The sequence below is a fragment of the Cibotium barometz genome, chromosome 61 (assembly GCF_041138505.1).
Source record: "Cibotium barometz isolate CiBa-2024 chromosome 61, ASM4113850v1, whole genome shotgun sequence".
NCBI classification, from domain to species: domain Eukaryota; kingdom Viridiplantae; phylum Streptophyta; class Polypodiopsida; order Cyatheales; family Cibotiaceae; genus Cibotium; species Cibotium barometz.
In genome coordinates, this window is record NC_141106.1 from 34,871,900 (window position 1) to 34,886,608 (window position 14,709).

At 44.3% G+C, this 14,709-nt stretch overlaps 1 protein-coding gene across 1 annotated transcript in view; it reads right to left on the reverse strand.

The window, feature by feature from the left end:
* Positions 1–14,709, reverse strand: part of LOC147604831 (protein fluG-like) — a 105,861-nt gene that overhangs the window by 46,334 nt on the left and 44,818 nt on the right. The window lies entirely within an intron of this gene.

The following is a 14,709-nucleotide window of genomic DNA, read 5'->3' on the forward strand; positions in this document are numbered from 1 at the left end:
AAACATCCAACAGAGCTGCCCTTCCCAATCTCTTCGGGGTGGTAATATGCTTCCATGAAACCCAAGTCAACCCTGGATTATTGCCTTTCTTTTTCCACAACATGAATCAAAGGGGCTAGGTGAGAGTTGTCAAAGCCTTTCGAGACCAAGGAAGTGAGGGCAAGAAATAAGAGAGCATTGCTAGCATAATGACATGTGCCACTTTCAGCCGGGTGTGAAATGGCCATGCCCGAGACTTCCAATACACAAACTTATTCCCAATACAGCCTGAGATCCATTCTAAAAGTTGTTTGTTGGTGATACCCACCCCGATAGGATAGCCCAAGTGACGTACAATGGTCCCACGTGGCACAACATGACCCTGCCAACTAAGCTCCTGTAAATCTATCTCTGTGCAACTAAGAAGGGTTGACTTCTCGGTATTTATATACAACCCAGAGGCTTTCGCAAACAAAGACCAAGCTGCCATTGCCCTCTCAACGTTGGCTTTGTTGGCTTTGAGAAACATAAATGAATCATTAGCTAGTGCTTGACCCACCAATTACTGACCCAAAGGCAAAGTTAGCCCAACCACCTCCCCCTCCTAAGCCACTTGAGTAAGCATGGGATCAGTAACCAAAGCAAATAGCAAAGGGCTCAACGGACATCCTTGCCGCAGAGAGCGAGTAAGGGACACTAGGGACGTAACTCCACCATTCATCATAATCCAAGACTAAGATCCATGGTTGAGAGTGTAGATCAAATGAGACATACGTGGCCCAAAACCCATAGAATGCATCAATTCAACAAGGAAAGACCAGCTGACATGATCAAAGGCTTTCTCCAAATCCAGTTGAACCATCACCCCCTCCTCCTTTGTTTTCCTTGCATAATCAATGCAAGATTAAGGATATTATGCAAGATATTGCACCTCTTTATAAACCCATATTGAGCAGGGTGTATCAAGTTTGACAGAAACTTGTGCAATCTGTTTGCCAAGACTTTAGAGAAAACCTTATACATACAACCCATCAAAGAGAGAGGCCTCCAATGTTTTAAAGCAAAGGGAGAAGGCACCTCTGGCAACAACCGAATCACCCCCACTTTCCAAGGATCAGGCAGAGCTCCAAATTGCCAGATCTCCTGACAAATGGATGTCAATGGACCCTTCAATTGATCCGCATACTTGGAAAACAATTCATTAGTAATGCCATCCCAACCTGGGCTCTTATCTTTGGGCAAATGAGCAAGCACAAAGCCAACCTCCTGCTCTATAATATCAGCATCTAAAATATTGGCCGAGTCTAAAGATACTTGATGTTGTACCAATGCTAGAATGCTAGCGCGTGCTTGATGAACATCATTAGATAGCACCTTAGAAGTGCCCAAAAGCTCCCGGTAAAACTGAACACACAAATCAATGATGCTATGAGGCTCTAAAATCATCTCTCCCAATGAATTTTCAAGCCTCGCAATATTCTCTCTAGCATAAGAGGGTTGCAACTAAGCATAAAATTTATGTGTAACAATTATTATCCTTCTCTAACCAGCCAGATAACTTAGCCCTCGTATAACTTGCCTCCTAACATTCAACAACTCTATGAGAGAGCCAAGTAACAACAGTATCCACTCTATCATTCCCTGCACTTTCTCCTATCTCTCCCTCTCTCTCTATTTGTGCTTAAAGTTTAAAACAGCAGAATACAGCAGTCCAAAACCCTAAAGCAGCAGTTTGAAACCCTAAAAACAGCAACCCAAAACCCTAAAACAGCAGCCCAAAACCCTAAAACAGAAGTTTGGAACCCTAAAACAGTGAAAAACAGCAGTTCGAAAACCTAAAACAGTAGTAAGAGGGCAATTCGAAACACTGAAACAGCAGAAAACAGCAATTCGAAGCCCTAAAACAGTAGCAGACAGCAATTCGAAACCCTAAAACAGCTCTCTCTCTCCGTCACTCACTCTCTCTCTCTCCATCACTCACTCTGATTGATCGGGCTATAGAGCTGGGGCGGTCCAGGCGCCCCAAGATGAGAGGCCCATCTTGACACTGGCGGAGACTACAACAGAGGATCAGGACCATACTAGCACGACATAGGAGACGTCCAGTCAGAGTACTCACCACGGAGGACATTGAGGATATCCGCCATCGACCGATGAGAGACATCTTTGGATAGTGATGTGTATGATGCTTACCTTTGTTGCTGGAGTTTTCCTCTCAGATGTTATCCATTAGGAGCTCCTAGTACCGTACTTTTCCTCATAGTTGTTTCAGTTTCAGTTAGTTGTTTAGTTGTTTTTAGCTTTTCTTACACAGACATTGTATCAGATCCACCAATTGTTGTAACCTTTTTGGTCTCATAGGTCATTTTGGCCTTTTGAAGACGTTAATATATCATTTCATTTCATTTCTCTCTCTCTCTCTCTCTCTCTCTCTCTCTCTCTCTCTCTCTCATGTAATTTTTTGGTCTCATAGGTCATTATGGCCTTTTGAAGAGATTAATATAACATTTCATTTCATTTCCCCAAAATGCATGTTAACTTTCTCAAGAATATTCTGTAACTCCTCTCTTTCTCTCTCCCTCTCTCTCACGTATATGTTCAGATGCCCAGCACATTATGAGATATCGAGGAGATTTCGTTGGCTCTTCCAAGAGGGGTTCAGGCCACTCACATGGGTGATACAGTATGAGGACCATAGATGTCTCGGGATGTACTTGATAAAGCTCAGCTGAGAGACGAGGCCAGCCCTACAAGAGGTTGCCCAAAGATCCATCACTGATTTTTGCACCGCACGAGCAATCAGCCACCCATGCCAACACTGTCGCAATGACATCAGCTCATACCGGCCGTACAAAGCGATCGTATTCGAGTCCCAGAGGGGTCCTAAGTGGGCAAGCCTAGTCCATCGTATGTGCAAGGCGCCCCCGACCCAAAGCACCAAGGATCTCCACCACACAAAGACAAATCCATGAGATTCTCCGACAGCATGACATAACCTCACCATAGCCACATCTGCCATCAGCAGGCTTATAGAGTCATGTTTCAGTTTTCAGTTTTCACGTTCTTTTTTAGTTTGCCCATACCCATGGTATCACTGTACTATTCATAGTCTCGTAGGCCCTTCAAGTCTTTTGCATATGTTAATATATCTTTCTCTCTCATACAAGACGTTGCCTAGAGATCAATCAATGATTTCTTCACAGTATGAGCATCTACATCAGCCACCCACACCGACATTAGCGCATCGACATCAGCTTCACCACACAAAGATAGATCCATGAAATTCTTCAACGACATGACATGCCCTCACCGTAGCCACATCTACCATCAGGAGGTTTATAGAGTCATCATGTAGTTTTCAGTTTTCACGTTCTTTTAAGTTTTTCCATCAGCATTGTATAATACCCACGGTATCATTGTACTATTCATGGTCTCATAGGCCCTTATGGTCTTTTGTAGACGTTAATAGATCTTTCTTTCTTTCTCTTTCTCACTCTCTCTCCGAGGTATGCAGCTTTGACTCGATTGAAGTGACAGAGCTCCCAGGCTCACTTTCCGGGGCCTAGCACTAAGGGGTGTGGCGTTTTGACACACCTGTGACACGTGCTGTGATGTACAATGTATGGGGCCTTCTTTTGGAAACTAGGCCTCGAGTAGAATGAATATAGGAGAATACAGGGATTGCAAGTCACGATGTTTCATGGATGATTCAGAGAAAGCCCTCAATTGCCCACTCCATTATTCTTGCATAGTTTGGAGCAGGCCCCTTGGTAGTTGATGCCCTCTTCCAGTTAGTGACCACTGCGTCTAAACCTTGGACAAAGACTTGCTCCCTTGGCTGGCCTTGGAATCGCCTAGGCAACTAGCCGAGACAGGAGAGATTAGGGTTTGGCATGCCATGGTTACAAAGTGGTTTATCTCACATGGGCTTCATACCGCCTACCCCCATTCCACTACAGCTTGGATGCACCACTATTACCTCACCTGCCAAGACATTAACCGACTTATCCGAGCCAACCTCTTCAGATTGGAGACCAATGTCACATGGCTGGATCCACTACAGCTTCGTACAAAGATAAATTAATTATCGGGACCACTTTATGAGGCAATTAGGGTATTCAGCCAAAAGACCGAGGTGGAAAACATATAGCCATAGAGCCCTCTTGAAGTTGGTGACCCTTTGTGAGAAGGGAGGGAAAGAAAGAAAAAGCGAGGAAGAGGTGTCCACCTACAAAAGGCAAGTGCAAAGGGGTCCAAGGTGGAGGTGAAACATGTCTGCATACTCATTTTGGACAAAGAGATAAGGCTTGGACACCTGGACACCGAGTTGTAACCGCCTCAAGACTTCTATGTGCGCGTACACAAGACTGGTCACAATTTATAAGTGTGTTTTGGTTGCCAAAAACTTATTAAAGTGTGAGTACACTCACTTATAAATTCACACTAAGTCCTAAGAGAGAATTTAACTCAATCTGACCAATACTTACCACCTGTCCACATGCATCATAAGCATGTCAGCAGACAATTTCACACGCATGCTTCACGGGCGGACATCCCCTTACCAAAACTACACATTAGTCAGGCAAGCATGAAAACAATACCACTCAATCATGTGTGTAGTAAGCATTATGCCTCTATGACCAGCATATGGAGAAGCATGGTACTCATCCAAAACCTTTTGTCTCATGTTAGATACACCACACAGGCAATTATCTTTCATAAGATAACCCTCTTTGATCACAAAGGAGGCATGTGCATGACCAGCCATCAAACCAATCCAAATAGTGGAAAAATCAGTATCTGTATGGTACAAATCACGCATGGCAGATAAGTCCCCATGAGAAGGAACCGAGATAGCTACTACTCACGGCTTTCATGAAAATGAAACATGGAGAGGAAATTGTCCATCCTCATATGCATCTCTAACAATTTAGTTTGGGTAAGAAAATATCTCAAACTCTAGTGATCTGTCTTTACAATGAAATTAGCTCCAAGAAGGTAATGTTTCCATATGGTTAATGCACAAATTACAACCAAGAGGTCTTTCTCATAAATGCCAAGAGAGAGCTCTGCATCATGCAATCTACACCTCCCATAAGCCACAACGTACCCCTCTTGATTTAGGACAGCTCCTATGCAATTTCCAAATGCATCACATTCCACATTGAATGACTTTTGCAAATCCAGAATGATCAACATTGGACCTTGTGTAGTTGCAATTTTCAATTTGAGAAATGTATCTCTCTCAACATTAGTCGATTTAAATATAACCATCTTCAAATCATGCCAAGGAGAAAATATCCATGCAAAGTGTCGAATAAACCTACAATAGTAAGAGTATAGCCCAAGAAAACTACGCATTTCATGCACGGATCTCAATTCGGGCCAATTCCGAATTGCGTCAATCTTTCCAGAATCCATCAGCACTCTGTCTTTGGACAAAACATGCCCAAGATAGTGCATCTCTGATAAGAAGAACTCCCTCTTCTTTGCATTTATCAAGAGTTTATGCTTATGAAGTTCTTCAAAAACATTCACCAAATGAGCTCTATGCTCTCCTTCGATCTTCAAGAAGACTAGGATGTCATCAAGGAAGACACCTATAAATTTCTTGTACCCATGGAAAATGTGATCCATCATTCTATTGAATGTGTCCAAGCATTCGTAAGACCAAAAGGCATAACAAGATACTCATAAGGCCCAAATGATGTCCTAAAAGCGGTTTTACGTACATCCTAAGACACCATACGCACTTGATGATACCCACTCTTAATATCAATTCCACTAAAACATACCAATCCATCCAACTTGTTAAGAATGTCGTCTATGCATGGGGATTGGAAACCGATTCTTAATAGTGAGCTTGGCTGAACCAAACCCTTCACAAGAAGTTCATTTACCTGCTTTATGATCTCTCTTTGGGATGTGGTTGACCTATTAGGTGGTGAGCATCCCGGCACAAGATCATGCAATCAATATGGTTGTCGTTCATTTATCTACTTCATGATCTCTCTTTGGGATGCGGCTGGCCTATTAGGTAGTGAGCATCCCGGCACAAGTTCATGCAATCAATATGGTTGTCGGTGAAGATCTTCAACTCAATACTACCCTCTTAAGTGCCCATGTTCCCTACCATCTACTCTCTATTATTTTACCCACACATGGTAAAAATAATCTTTAGGAGAGCACGTAGGACAAGAGAACACTACACAAGGTATGTGAACATGGAGTCTTGCTCCTCACACATACAAAAAGATCCATCCTTCTTTTAGACCAATAGGACAGGTGAACAATATGGCGAAGAGCACAGCTAAACCAAACTCTTCTCAAGAAGCTCATTTACATGCTTCATGATCTCATGCACTCACACAATAGGCTGGCCTATTAGGCAGTGAACTACCCGGCCCAAGATCAATGCGATGATCTTCCAGACATACAGGCGGCAACTCATTTGGTAACTCATCAACAAAACAATCATTGTATTCTTGCAAAATTTCAGCCTATCATTACTAAGAGTGTTTATATACATATTAGTTTCTTCAACATGATCTTGTACAAAAATCAAGTACACATAAGCACACTTTTTCATTACTTCCTTAATTTATACGTGAGATACAATGGGGATAGTATCACCCTCTTCGCCAGCATCAATCACATGCTCTCAGCCTTTATGCATGAAGGTGATCTTGTTGGTCTTGTAAGCCTTGTGCGGATCAATGCGTGTGTGCCAAAGCTTACCAAGCAATACACCACAGCCATTCAAAGACGCTACAAAAAAGTTTTCATGATCCAAATAGCCTTGAATGTGTATGCGCAACTTACCAATGCTTGGCGTAACCTACACTTCTTTACCAACAAAGGCAACCCTACTTCTATTTGAGGACCCATGTCCTCTACTTCAATCCCCAAAGTAGCTGCCATTTGCATAGAGATAAAGTTCTGAGTTGCATAATCGTCAAACATAAATAAAGCAAGCTATCCCCATGTTTTGCATATAACCCTATCTTTGCCATGATGTGATGTATTCCCTACACATCGGCGGGAGCCATATGCACATTGGGCATCGGTGTATTCACATTATCACGCTTCTTCTTGTTTGGGCATGCTTTTGCTGTATGCTGAGTGCTTCCACAAATAAAGCATTCGCCCTCACACATATATTGCTCTTTCTGCTCAGTACTAAGACCATAATTTGCCACTTTGTAGGTATGCTTCTTAGTAGACTTGTTTTCAGCTTTTGGATCATTATGACTTGGTTTTAGCCCCTTTTAGGTGGCTGTCCACTAGTTTGCAAGTTTGGGACAGCCCTCTCTTTGCCATGGAACGAGGGGTTAACTTTGTGGGATGGTTTAACCTGAGCTGCATTTGCTCGGTGGCAGTGGTGGCTACGATTAGTTGTTGTTGTGAGGTGTAACCAGGATACATTTGTAATCCCACTTTGTACACATGTTGTAATCCTGAGTGAAACTTTATATTCATTTCCGCCTGTGGAACATGCATAAATGGAGACACCTCCAAAAATACTTTCCAAAACTTGTGCATATATGCATTCACTGTTTCACCTTGATATGTAAGCATGAGGCATGGCTGGCCCTTCAACATACATTGGCGCATTCTCACCCATAACCTCTCTCACGAGCATACTCAGGGGCATGAGTAGCATGAGAGATACGCGGAATGTCTGCACCAAGAGAAAACTACAGCCCATATTACATGTGTTGTGTATGCACATTTTCAGCCAGCAATGGCATTTGACATACATTTTGACCACTGTCATATACATTGCGTTTTTCACCGGATACATGAGGTACACCTGGAAGGCATGAAGTCACTGATGGTTCCTCTCTATTTGCATGTGGCTTCATCCTTAGGCATGTGCTCTTGCTGGGATACCTACATTTTCTTCATATGCATCCTCAGTACGAGCCAAGATAGCATGTATTGCATCCCTCCGTTGCATATGCAACTTCGGTAGAACTTCCATTCTTCTTCTTGTGCATTAAGAAGAGCTTGCATACGAGTAAGTTCAGCCCATAATACTGTGGATTCTCCTTCTTGCACTTTCTCTTTACCACGGGACGATTGTCCCACATGTTCATGTTCCATGCTATGCACAACATGAGTATGCTCTTCCTATAAGGCATTGAAAGCATGCATAACTTGCCCCTTGTGTTGCCAACTTCAACATTAATCGTATGGCTGTCCATAACATTCTAAGTGTAAAGATAGCTTGTGTTCGTAGTGATCCTCTCTCATGATGGAAGTGAAAGCAAATCGTATGCTCTAATACCAATGTAATTCTACTGCTTGGTGTCGAATGTTTGGTTCAACACAATGCTAATCAATACACTAAGATTTAATGAACAACAAGGCATCTCTGGTCTGGAAAATCCATGATCCTATAAAATGGTCCAAATCCCTCTCGGAAGAGGCAGTGGAACCTCCCCCTGATATCATAGTATACTGGGCATCTGCATATATAATGAGCCTCTATCTTAGCCTCTGTATGGCAAAAGCTGGCATGTCCTGTTCTTTGGTGCACTGGCTCTCAGTTCATATCTGGCTGTCTCCACTCTCAACTAGTGGGATGAGGTGCGGATCTGTCCAATTGCACACCACACCCCAAATGAGAGATGTGTATCAATGTAGTGCGGGCGTATGATGAAGCCATCCTCCATCATGTAAAGAAGATGGTCTCTGTAGAAAGCCATCTTCGTCCCTAGGGGTTGGAGGGGTGGATGCCAAGTCTTCTGAGTATCCAATCTCACAATGTCCTTCCTAATCACCCTGTTCAGTTCCGTGTGGCTGAGAGCAAACAGTGGGAGTGCCCCCATCTACATGCCATGCATACCAAATCAAGTGCTCACCTCTGCATACCAACACTGCATGTTGCCAGCTGTCTCAAGGACTCTAGGGCAAGCCAGGGTAATCTATCTAGTGGGAACTTCCATAATCTATGCCAGTATGTAACTGTCTGGAAAAGAGCCTCTATCATACGTTAGGGGCAGCCCCCATCTCCACTCACACAATCTCATGTGGCACTGAAGGCTTACTCCTAATCATGTGCGAGATCATCACATGGTCACCATGAAACTCGTTTCGGTAGCCTTGAAACTCGTTTCACGTTTCGGTGTTGAAACGTTTCATGCGCATCACTGAAACCATTTCGTTTCATGTGGAACAAAAAGTTCTGATTTTTCTATGGTTTAGCCTCTCTCTATATTTTTAAGCCTTTCACTTCCCTTCTTTTATGTCTCTTTTGCTCTCCTTTCTTCAATGGTGACATTATAGCAATATATTTTCATATTGTCATGCATATATTGCTTTGATCTACCGTTTCATTGTGCACCTATCCACATTTGAAACGTTTCATTCCAAAATAGATCGTTTCGCGGTGACCTTGGATCATCATCACTAGTGGCCTCTCCATTGGCTTCCACCCATCATTTACCTCTCCTGTATCTGCCATAGCTTTACTCCCTTCTCCATCTCCTCCGGTTGTATAAACTAGGACCCCAAATGAGAGCTCCATATAATAATGCAGGTGTGACTGATGTGTCAAACAGCCAAAGCTTCGACCCTCTTGAAACTGTATCTGTAAGCAATGCCTCTCAAGTGAGCCCAGAGCTGCATACCCCCGCATCAATCTGATTTCGACTACCTTCTGCATAGAGAACTAAGGCCCGGCAAAAGTGATCCCAAGATATACATAGGAGGCCACATACTCCACGGGCTGCCCACTATATGTAAATTGAGGTGCGGATCTGCTTATCCATTGTGGGGATGTGTTAAAGATCATAACCTTGGTTTTCCCAAGGTTCACCCCATGAGGTCTTGATCCTCAAAAAGACCATAATGCATCCAAGTGCCTCTGCAACCCCTCTGGTGAATCAGAAAAATGGGCAATGTCATCTACATACAATAAGATAGGTATCAAGACTCCTGCCAACTGTGCTCCTCGTCCTCCCTGTCTATCTATGTAGTCAGATATCTCATCAATGTATAACCCAAAGAGAGTAGGAGAGAGAGGTGGCAACCCTATTTCACTCCGATAGAGCTCTGTATGACATCTAAGTCACCCCCCCAGGGGCCCATACTCTGCCAGTGAGACGGACTCGTACAGTGTGAGGATCCCCCAAAGCATATCTGTTGGTACTTCCATATCCTACAGTCTTCTCATCAATCTGGCCCATGGGACAGTGTCAAAAGCCTTGCGGAAATCCACAAAGCAACAATATATGTGATGCCCATGAGCTCTCCCCTTCTCAATGATGCCCCATAATGTGAAAATGTGATCCAGTGTGGAGTGTCCTCTCCAAAAACTTGCCTCCCCTAGTGCTCTAAGTCTACTCCTCTGCCCATCTGATGAGCTCATGCTCCAAGATCGGTCCATAAACCTTGGCCAATGTGTGACCAATCATAATAGTCCTGCAGTTGTCAGGGCACAATTGTATTCGAGGACCAACTATCGGGAAAACCCTCGCATACTGCCATGTTAAACATATGAACCAAAAGTGGAGCCAACACATCCCTGGCATGGGAGAAATGATCGGCAACAAGCAGCCCATCATGATCCTGTGCTCTCCCATTCTACATCCTGTCTCAATGGCATCTCTAACCATACTCAAATGGAAGGAGGAATGGGGGGCGAGGTTTAGATGGGTGAGGGAGAGGTGGCTGTCCGGGGACGTAGTTAAGGGAGGCGGCATAGGTATGCCAAGTGTCAGGCGAGGTAATCGGAGTCGGTGTGTGATGATCCTGGAAGAGCCTCCATGCCTCCTTGCAGTCCCATCCCAAAAACAGCTGCTATAGCTCCTGCTTAAGTGTGGCTAGATAGGCACGCTTCTTCCTCCGCATGAGGCACCGGAAGATCACTTGTGCCTGTTGGTGAGTGGTGTAGCTCAAAGCAATCTCCCGCTGCAGGCGGGCATGAGTGTTTCGGCATTCCACATCATACCAACCGTTCTGTGGAACAGTTCCGTCTGGCGGTCAAGGAGTGGCTCTGATGTGTGTAAAGGCAGCTGCGGCGGATGTGTGAAGGAAGGCTGCAAGTTGTGTGGTAAGCGATTCAAGTGGGGTGTCTAGGTCAAGGTCGGAGATGATGCAGAAGATGTGATTAGATCAAGGAGGTCTCGCTAGTGAAGTGGTATCTCCGGTGGTGACGGCGTGGTAAGGTAGGTGGATGAGAGGTGTACTGGCATGTGAGGGAGAAGGCTAGGTAGGCATGATTGCCTGCCACACCAATGGGGCGGGGCGAGATGGTGAAGTCTAAAATGAGAAGTATCAAGGAGAGAGATCCCATCAACTAGCAAGTGAAGGAGCTGGAACCAAGACATCGGGCTAGGCCATTGTGAATGACTAGTCCATGAGCCCACCAAGGGCAAGAAAGTACACCCTGTAGTCTGTGCAAGTCACCATGTCCTATGATGTCCACTCCAGATCCGTGCCCACAATGTCTATCTCCTAATATACGGAATCATTTGTCTTGAAGAGGGGTGCCTATGCACTGGCAGTATGGGCATTGAAGTCTCCGACAAGGAGGATATCTCCTAGTTTTGAGAATCTCGTAATATCATCATATAGTGGCAGGTATGGGAACTCCCCATTGGTGTCATGTCTGGATGAAGATGGCGCAAAGTAGCACACCGCAAGGTAGATATCACGGGCTCTCTGTGTACTGATCTTCACCCATATGAATTGTGCATCCTCATCTCGTCTGATCACCTATATCACATGTTGTAGCTCTTCCTAGTATGGCCACTCCTCCCGAGCCTCCTACTGTACGGGACTGTGGATGGTGGTGGACAGAGTCCCATTTATATCCCCTCACCTCACGTAAGTAGCTCCCCTGGCACTAGTGTGTCTATAACTTATAAGGGAGGCCGAGGGAGCCAGGTGTGTGCAGCACACAAGTGAAAAAAGGGCAGAAAATGCAACGAAAGCAGGCGGCGACAAGAGCGTGCAGTGCACAAGTGCGAAAAGGGCAAAACAAGCGGTGGCATATGCACGTAGGCAGGCGAGCAGGGCAGAACAGGCTATAGAGAGAGAGGGAGGGAGAGGGGGAGAGAGAGAGAGAGAGAGAGAGAGAGAGAGAGAGAGAAAGAGAGAGAGAGGAGAGAGAAAGAAAGAAAGAAAGCAAGAAAGCTGTATTAACGTCTACTAGAGGCCGAACTCGACCTATGAGACAAATCAATGTACAACTGTGGATGTCCTTTGGATGTCCAGAAAAAAGGACAAAATGAACATGAAATAAACTATGAAAGTACTGAGCTAGTGGGGGGGTGTGATGGATGGAGCACTACTACTAGAGGCTCAGTATGCAACCTACTATACAAGAATGCAATGCAAATCTGTCTAGCTCCAACCAGTACCATAATGGTGGTATAATATGTGATACATAGGCAATGGCGAGAGAGAGAGAGAGAGAGAGAGAGAGAGAGAGAGAGAGAGAGAGGGAGGGAGGGAGGGAGGCTTGAGACTCTTGAGCTCTAGAGAAGGGCCAAGGCTTGAAAGTTGAACTTGAGACTTAATGTGTGGAAGGGAAGATTGAAGAGGGCAAGGGGGATAAAAAGATGCTTGAAGGTTGACAGAGACCAAAACTCAAGTGAGGGAAACGAAATTTGAAAAAGCATTTTTTTTTAAGGCCAAAAACACAATCAAAGTAGCCCAAAAAAAAAACGATAAAAAACGGACCAAAAAACGATTTAAAAAAATAGTCCCCCAACCATTAAAAAATGGCTATCTTGTTGGGTTGGGGGAGGGGGGACAGTCAAAAATATGGTACGGTATCATACGGATCATGCAGTATAGTACGAATCTATTCGTACAACGTACAAATGCAACTAGGAGTTAGACATTTGGGATATCTCTACGCAGGATACCATTCATTGGGTATTGAACAAATTGAATGCCAAGCTAGTATATTGGAAGCTTTCTACATGGCCTTTACATGTTCGTCTCAGAATTGTTCAATCGACCATTACGGCCTATGTGCAATTTTACTTGCCGTTGTTGATTTCGCATAAAGTTGATATTGATACTTTTATGTCTGATGCCTTGGAATTGTTGTGGAAAACCAAGCATCATGCGAGAGCTCCATTTCGCATCTTCTTTGGCATTGCATGGAGTCCATGACCTTCTTGCAAGCACTGACTCACAATCTCCAAGGACATTTTCCATCCTTCAAAGGAGGAAAACTCTTCTGGATTTTTGGTGTTTTGCCATCTTGCATGGCTGAATTTGACACTTTCATCATCTGGATGAGATATTGGGTACTCTGGACTATTTGGAAGGCTAGGAACCATATTATGTGTCCACAGCCTTCTCTAGATGCTTATGCTTTCTTCGTGCCCAGTCCCTACATGATTGTCGATAGCCGAACGCTATTGATACCCAACAATTTGAGGTCTTTTTCCAATGTTTCTAGCTTTCTTCATTGGATGACTTCTCTCTGAAGTACATCCTCCCCATGTGCATTGCTCCTTGGTAATAGAACATTGGTTTTTTACGTTTTCTTTAAAAAAAGTGTGTGTGTGGGGCATGGAGGAAGGGGATGGGGATGTGATGGTGTTGTATGTATGCGCATAAGATTCTACAATGGTTAACTACTATCTAAACAATTGAGTGCACTCTCAAGGGTGATGTGAGGACTGACAAGTTTTTGCACATTGTAGTTTTAGTCGACATGTTTGCTAAGGAAAATAAGAAATCACATGGTAATTTCTGGAAGCCCACAAAGATTCGACTCCAATTTATCATATAGAGTTGTACTTAACGTGCCAAACAAATATATAGCTTTCACGGTCACAAGAGCAAACATTACCAATTTTTGTGAAGGCTTAGAAACCTAGGCTCGTGTAGTTTTTGAGGGGAGATCAGGTAGAAAAAAAAAATTTGCAAAAACAAGGCTTCTATCAAGTATGAACAAAACAATCAGTCAAAGACATCCCAAAAGACATGGTGTGCATAGCCAGTTTGCGATTTGATGATGCCAAGAAAGTCCCAAGGGAGTACCAATGATTCAGTTCCTTTACAAGGGGCAGTGCGCCTAGATTGTGCAGTTTTACAAGGACCCTGGACAAGTGCCCAAGTGGCCATAAGAGTATGCATAATATCTTTTCAAATGGTGCGTATCGACTGAGCATAGAAAGTTCGGGTGCCATCAGTACCTCTATGCATCTGGCTCTCCAAATCTGCCATGCCGTGACACTGGCAATAATCTCCCAATCAAAATTCATTGTGCCATGGAGCAATAGACTAAGAATTTGGGACCTATCCTTGAGGGTACCTATGAACCACCCCTCTATGAACCTTGAGGAAAGAATCTGTATCCCTACCATAGTGGCACCCAGTTCGCGCACCACCCAGGCGGTCCGATTCGATACGGACGGTTTGGTTCAATACGGACGGTTCGGTCGAATCCAGTCGACCGTTTTTTTTGGCCGTTTTTTGACCTTTTTTCCCGTTTTTTCTCGCCGTTTCTTGGGCATTTTGGGGATTGTTTTAGGCTTTAGCCTTCGGCCCTTTGCTTGCCTTTGCTTGCATGATGCATCCTATAAAATAGCCCCTCCCCCAACATCCTCACAAGTGCTCATTGCTCAACCCTCCCCTCACAAGTGCTCATTGCTCAAGATCAATCCTCTCCCTCGAGCTCTCCTTCAAGGCTCAAGCCTCTCTCCCCTCTAGGCTCTCTCAAGCATCTCCCTCTTCCTGAAGTCCCTCCCTCCCTCT